Below are 6,626 nucleotides of genomic sequence, written 5' to 3' on the forward strand. Positions count from 1 at the left end.
AGTTAGAACATGACCAGTAGTGCTTGTGTTTTGTCCCAGGTCCATCTGAAAAGCCAATATGACACCCACCACACTAAACTGATGATGTTTGGCCACAAAGGACTGAGGCTCGTCGTGCACTCCTCCAACTTGCTGCCCAACCAGTTCATCAACGGCTTCTGGATCTCACCCCTGATTCCTGCCCTGGGTGAGTTTTTTGTTATTATTCTCCTTGTTCTTATCATTCCTGTTATTATTATCCATCCATCCATTATCCAATCCTACGTTGCCCCATGAGGAGCGTAGGAGCCTGGGGTTAGGCAGTTGGTCCTGACATTTAAGATGAGAGTGACCAACCTCACTCATCCCTGAGTGGCATTACGTGAGCAATAGACCCCAATCACCCCTTGGATATAAACCTGATGTGGGGTAGCAAAACACATCAGGGCCTATATGTAGGCTTTACTCAACATAAAACTATGTTACATCTGAAACAAGCATAATATCTTTAGAATAGGAACGGAACACAGACACTCGTACAACACAATAATCCACAAGTAAAATATCACTAGACTGTATATTAGAATACACACCTGGCTTGGTTGCCTGCTTCTCCCGAACTGACACCACACCTACAGACTCGCTCCCAACTCAACTAGTATACAGTGTTGCCAGACCTAAGCGCCAGCAAATAAGTAACTAGTATGACCAGTTAAATGGTTACACTGTTACAGAGTTAACAACTGCAGACAATCATTACAATTATCATTACAAAACCTTTACCGGCTCAATCCGATTGGAGCACAATAATTACCCACTAAACCACCAGGCACTAAAATTTGGTTATGTGGTTACCACCCAGCATAGTAAATGGTTTCCTGGTGTACAGGAAACCATTTGGCTTGTCACTCAGTGTAGAGTCACCCTCAGGCAGGAGGAAGATGAAAGAATGTGGGTGACTCTACACTGAGTGACAAGTCAAATGGTTTCCTGTACACCAGGAAACCATTTACTACGCTGGGTCGTAACCATATAACCAAATATAGGCACCTGGTGGTTTAGTGGGTAATTATTGTGCTCCAGTCAGATTGAGCCGGTGAAGGTTTATATCCAAGGGGTGGTTGGGGTTTACTGCTCATGTAATGCCACGCAGGGATGAGTGAGGTTGGTCACTCTCATCTTAAATGTCAGGACCAACTGCCTAGCCCCAGGATCCTTATTATTATCATTATTATTATTATTATTATTATTATTATTATTATTATTATTATTATTATTATTATTATTATTATTATTATTATTATTCCATCCATCATCAAATCCTGTTTTGCCCCATTGAGGGTGTAGGAGCCCTGGGCTAGGCAAGTTGGTCCTGACATTTAAGATGAGAGTGAGCAGCCTCACTCATCCCTGAGTGGCATTATGTGAGCAATAAACCCTAACCATCCTTTGGATATAAACCTGCACCGGCTCAATCCAGCTGGAGCGCCGCAATTACAGTACCCACTAAACCACCAGGCGCCATAATTTGGTCATACGGTTACCACGCAGCATAGTGAATGGTTTCCTGGTGTACAGGAAACCATTATTATTATTACTATTATTATTGTTATTATTATTATTATTACCTCTGCCAAGGAGGTTATGTTTTTACCCCTGTCCATTTGTTTGTTTGTTGGTTGGATTGTGAGTAAGATTGCACAAAAACTACTGGACGGATTTCCACAAAACTTGATAGAAGAATGGGCTTTGGCCCAGAATAGACTCCATTAAACTTTGGTGCTGATCTGGATAAAGGTGCGGATCCAGGAATTTTTTTTCACTTTCACATTACCAGATAGGGCATTTTTCGACATTTTTGAAAGTAAAATGTTTTGTTGGCTGTTACAGTGAGTTAAAGAATTATGATTAAGAGTTATGAGTAGTTTAAAATTATGGTGTTACAACTTATAGGGTTATGAGTTTGATATTGGATTAGACTTGACTGAATTAAAAGGCATTGCATGTTGGGCCTTGGTGGAGGTATGCGCTCTACTGAATGCCATTCTAGTTATTATTATTATTATTATTACTATTATTTCGTGAATGTTGGTGTGCATCAGGAGTCAGTTTTGAGTCCCATGTTGTTTATCATGGTACATGAAGCCCTCTCTCGTGACTTTAGAAATGGTCTCCCATGGGAGATGTTGTATGCTGATGATTTGGTGTTGATTGCAGAGAATGAAAGGGAGGCGGAGGAAAGGTTTAGGAAGTGGAGAGATGGTATGGGGTACAAGGGCTTAAGGGTAAATGCAGATAAAACAAAAGTGATGATATCTAGAGTCGGTGGCGGTACAGTCAAAGACGAGGGAGAGTGGCCATGTGCAGTTTGCCACAAGGGTGTGGGAAGTAATTCTATCTTGTGCGGTGTGTGTGATAAATGGGTGCATAAGAGATGTAGTGGTATCAGAGGTAGACTCCTAGATAATGCTGATTTTATGTGTACGGCGTGCCGGGGTGAGCAGGTGGAGATTGTCAGGCTTGAAAGGATTGAACTTGCTGGTGAATCTCTTGAGTGTGTGGAAGAGTTTTGTTATTTGGGAGACATGTTGTGTGCTGGAGGTGGGGCTGGAGCTAGCTCTGTGGCTAGGGTGAGAAGTGGTTGGAAGAAGTTCAGGGAGCTCTTGCCTCTCCTGACATCGAGAGGGCTCTCCCTACATGCTAAGGGGTCTCTGTATGCAGCATGTGTTAGGAGTGTAATGCTGTATGGTAGTGAGACCTGGGCAGTAAAGGATGAGGATATTCGTCGGCTCAGACGTAAGAAATGACAATGATTAGGTGGCTGTGTAGTGCGTCCCTGCGTGCAAGGTCTGGGGGGGCTGGGTTTACGATGGAAGTGTTGAGAGGTAGGATGGGATTGGAGTGTATTAGTGTTGTGATGAGGAGAGGTAGATTGAGATGGTTTGGACATGTGGAGAGGATGGGGGATGATAATTGGGTGAGGAAGGTGAGAAGTGTTAATATTGGGGGTGGGGTTATGAGGGGTAGACCGAGAAAGACATGGGACGAGGTCATTAAGTGTGACCTCAGGGTTAAGGGACTGAACAGGGAGGCTGCAATGGATCGTGCAGCGTGGAGAGCTGCCATTAGGTGACCAAGGCCGACACATGCAAGCATGTTGGAGCCTTTAAAAATGAAACGAAACGATTATTATTATTATTATTATTATTTGTTTTACTGTACCATTACTGTTATTATTTATTATTATTATTATTATTCATATTATGATCATTGTTATTATTATCCATTCCATATTTCATCCTTCTTTCTCCCCTTCAAATTACCTGCCTTCCTCCCTCGTTTATCATTATCAGCAGTAGCAACAGTATCTGTGTCATCATTCTCTCTCTCTCTCTCTCTCTCTCTCTCCTACTACTACTATTAATTACTACTACTACTACTCTCTCTCTCTCTCTCTCTCTCTCTCTCTCTCTCTCTCTCTGTACCACCACCACCACCACCATTACTACTACTACTGCCACCACTACTACTACAACTACTACTATGACTACTACTACTACTACTACTACTATTGCCACCACTACTACTACTACTACAACTGCTACCACTACTACAACTACAATAAACACACACACCCACTTTATCATCTTTCACAGAGGAAGGTGCAGCCACAACAAATGGAGAGTCTGTTACCTACTTCAAAAGGGACCTCTCTCTCTCTCTCTCTCTCTCTCTCTCTCTCTCTCTCTCTCTCTCTCTCTACTGCTACTACTACAGATGGACAGTCTGTTACCTACTACAAACAAGACCACATTGAATATCTGCGCTCCTACCGGTTCTGCAGTTGTAGCAGATAGACAGAAATTGTAAGAGCATGACTTTGCAGAGTGCAGGTGAGTTGATGCAGTATTGTTATTATTATTATTATTATTATTATTATTTTTATTATTGTTACTATTTTTATTATTATTAATATTATTATTATTATTATTAATATTATTATTATTGTTGAACATAGAGGATGGAAGGAATGCTAGTATAAGTGGCTGGGGAATGGCTGGGAGAAGGAAGGAGGAGAGAAGACAGGAAGAAATCAGTAGGATAGAAGTTGTGGAAGCAATGAAGAAAGTCAAATTGGGGAAAGCCCCAGGAATTAATGGAGTGTGTGGTGAAATGCTGAAGCATGGTGGAGAAATAGTAGTAGAATGGATGTGGAAGATGTGCAGATTGGCCTGGGAGGAAGGTAGAGTCCCGGAGGATTGGAAGTCAGGTATAATTATTCCCTTGTACAAAGGAAAAGGGGAAAAAGAAGTGTGTGGTAATCATAGGGGCATTTGTCTTCTTAGTGTAATAGGAAAAGTGTATGGTAGGATACTTACTGACAGAATTAGGGAAAGAACAGAGGAATTAGTTGGAGAAGAACAGGGAGGCTTTAGGAAGGGGAGAGGTTGTGTAGATCAGATATTCATTCTTAGATCGTTAGTGGAAAAGTTTCTAGAGAAGGGAAAGAAGTTGTATGCGGCTTTCATGGATTTGGAGAAAGCATATGACAGGGTGGATAGACAAGGATTGTGAAAAGTATTAAGAATATATGGAGTAGATGGGAAGTTATTGAATGCTGTGAAGAGTATGTATGATGGTGCAAAGGCTGCAGTGTGTGTGGATGGTGAACTAAGTGAATATTTCTCTTTGAAGGTTGGGTTGAAATAGGGATGTGTCATGTCTCCATGGCTGTTCAATCTGTACATGGATGGGGTAATAAAAGAAGTACAAGGTAGGGCAGTGGATGTTGGAGTGGTCCTGGTGAGAGAGGGTAGTGTTCGGAAACTCCCTGTACTGTTGTTTGCAGATGATACTGTGTTGTTGATTGAAGACGAAGGGGAGCTGCAAGGCTCGGTGGATGAGTCTGGGAGAGTGTGTAAGAAACGTGTTAGTGCATATTTCTGTTAGTGTTACGGTCTGAGTGGTGACGTCATCGGAAGGGTCTTGTGGTGTGCAGGTGGAACCCGCTCACATGGAAGTGTGAGGCCGGTGAGTTCGGTTGTTTCGCATCCTAATACTGGTAGCAGAGCGTAGTTTGAGCATAATGGCGTCGTGCTCAACTAAGTGGCCTCCAAAACTTGAAAATGATTCTGCCTATGAGAGTTGGAAGAAGGACATTGACATTTGGTGCGAACTGACGGATTTACCGAAAAAGAAGCTAGCTCTAGCCATTCACCTTTCATTGTCAGGAAGAGCGAGGGTGGCGTCTTCAGAAATTGATGCTGCTGATCTGAAAGATGATAATGGTGTTCAGACCTTGTTGAACAAACTAGACGGTTTATTTCTCATGGACAAAGGACGTCGGCAGTTTGCAGCTTTTCATGAATTGTACAACTTCAGAAGACCTGGTGATATGAACACTCGTAAGTTCGTGGCAGAATTTGAGCATGTTTATTTTAAATTTACGAAGCAGGACATGCAACTACCTAATTCTGTGATGGCTTTTATGCTTCTGGCTTCATGCAAACTTTCAGATAGTGAGCAACAACTAGTGATGTCTGCGATAACTGAGATAACTTACGAAAATATGAAATCTGCCCTGAATCGTATTTTCGCTGGGGAAATTTGCAAGGACGATTCATCGGTGTCTGCCAATGAGGTGAAGAGTGAACCAGTTTTTTGGAGTGACGAAGTCGGAGATGAGGAAACGTTTCATGTTATGAGTACTTGACGAGGAAGGACAAGGTTTCGGGATGGTGCAGTACGTGATCGAGGTCGTGGTGATGGCTGTTCAACTGTGTCTGCAAGAATTTCCCAATGCTCATCCACCGGCAGGAGGCAGAACCCGCTCGGGCCTGATGGTAAGGTGTCAAGGTGTTTAGTTTGTGATTCTCGATTTCATTGGGCACGTGACTGTCCTGATGCATACGAAAATAAGGGCAGTCGAGAAGAAAATTATGAAAGTGTATCTGTCATGCCAACGGCCATACCACGTTGAGTACACCGCTTCCCGTCCGATCAGCGAAGTTAAGCAACGTTAGGTCTGGTTAGTACTTGGATGGGTGACCGCCGGGGAACACCAGATGCTGTTGGCATCCCTACGTGTCAAGTGGGGTTGGTGGAGGATTAGTGCCCCTCCCTGTAAAACAATTAACTCTAAGCCATTGGCCACCCCGTCTGGGATACATGGCGTCTGGCAATGAATGAATGAATGAATGTATCTGTCATTATTTATGGGCTATGCAGATGATACAGCTAGTAGAGGTAAATTACAGACGCTAGTAGAAGAATCTAAGGGATGTGCTGTTCTAGACGCAGGGTATTCTACAACTGTATGTGGGGTTGAATGGATCAGTTGCTATCTAAGTGAGCTCAGTGATTACGAACGTGAAGCTATAATAGAAGAAAAGTCGTCCTCAACGTTTACTTTCACTGATGGTGTCACAGTATCTTCCCTCAAACGTGTTACTCTGCTCTGCTACAGTGGAAATATGCGTGCAACCATTGTGACTGATGTGGTGAGCTGCAATATTCCCTTGCTGCTGAGCAAACGTTCCATGAAGAAAGCAAAAATGGTGATTAATTTTGAGAGTGACCAAGTCAAAATTTGTGGAAGTATGTTAATTTGAAGCCCTCATCTTCAGGCCATTACTTGCTTCCAATTT

The 6,626-nt window shown here is 42.7% G+C and overlaps 1 non-coding gene across 1 annotated transcript; it reads left to right on the forward strand.

Moving 5' to 3' along the window:
• The first annotated feature begins 5,937 nt into the window (after nt 1-5,937).
• Nucleotides 5,938-6,056, forward strand: LOC145390326 (5S ribosomal RNA). Its single transcript, XR_013895602.1, has one exon. It is a non-coding gene; the product is annotated as a 5S ribosomal RNA (ribosomal RNA).
• Nucleotides 6,057-6,626: the final 570 nt, after the last annotated feature.

The sequence above is a fragment of the Coenobita brevimanus genome, unplaced genomic scaffold (genome assembly GCF_032717465.1).
Source record: "Coenobita brevimanus isolate Jiangsu-jjx unplaced genomic scaffold, ASM3271746v2 jjx.HiC_scaffold_866, whole genome shotgun sequence".
In the NCBI taxonomy this organism is placed as follows: Eukaryota; Metazoa; Arthropoda; class Malacostraca; order Decapoda; family Coenobitidae; genus Coenobita; species Coenobita brevimanus.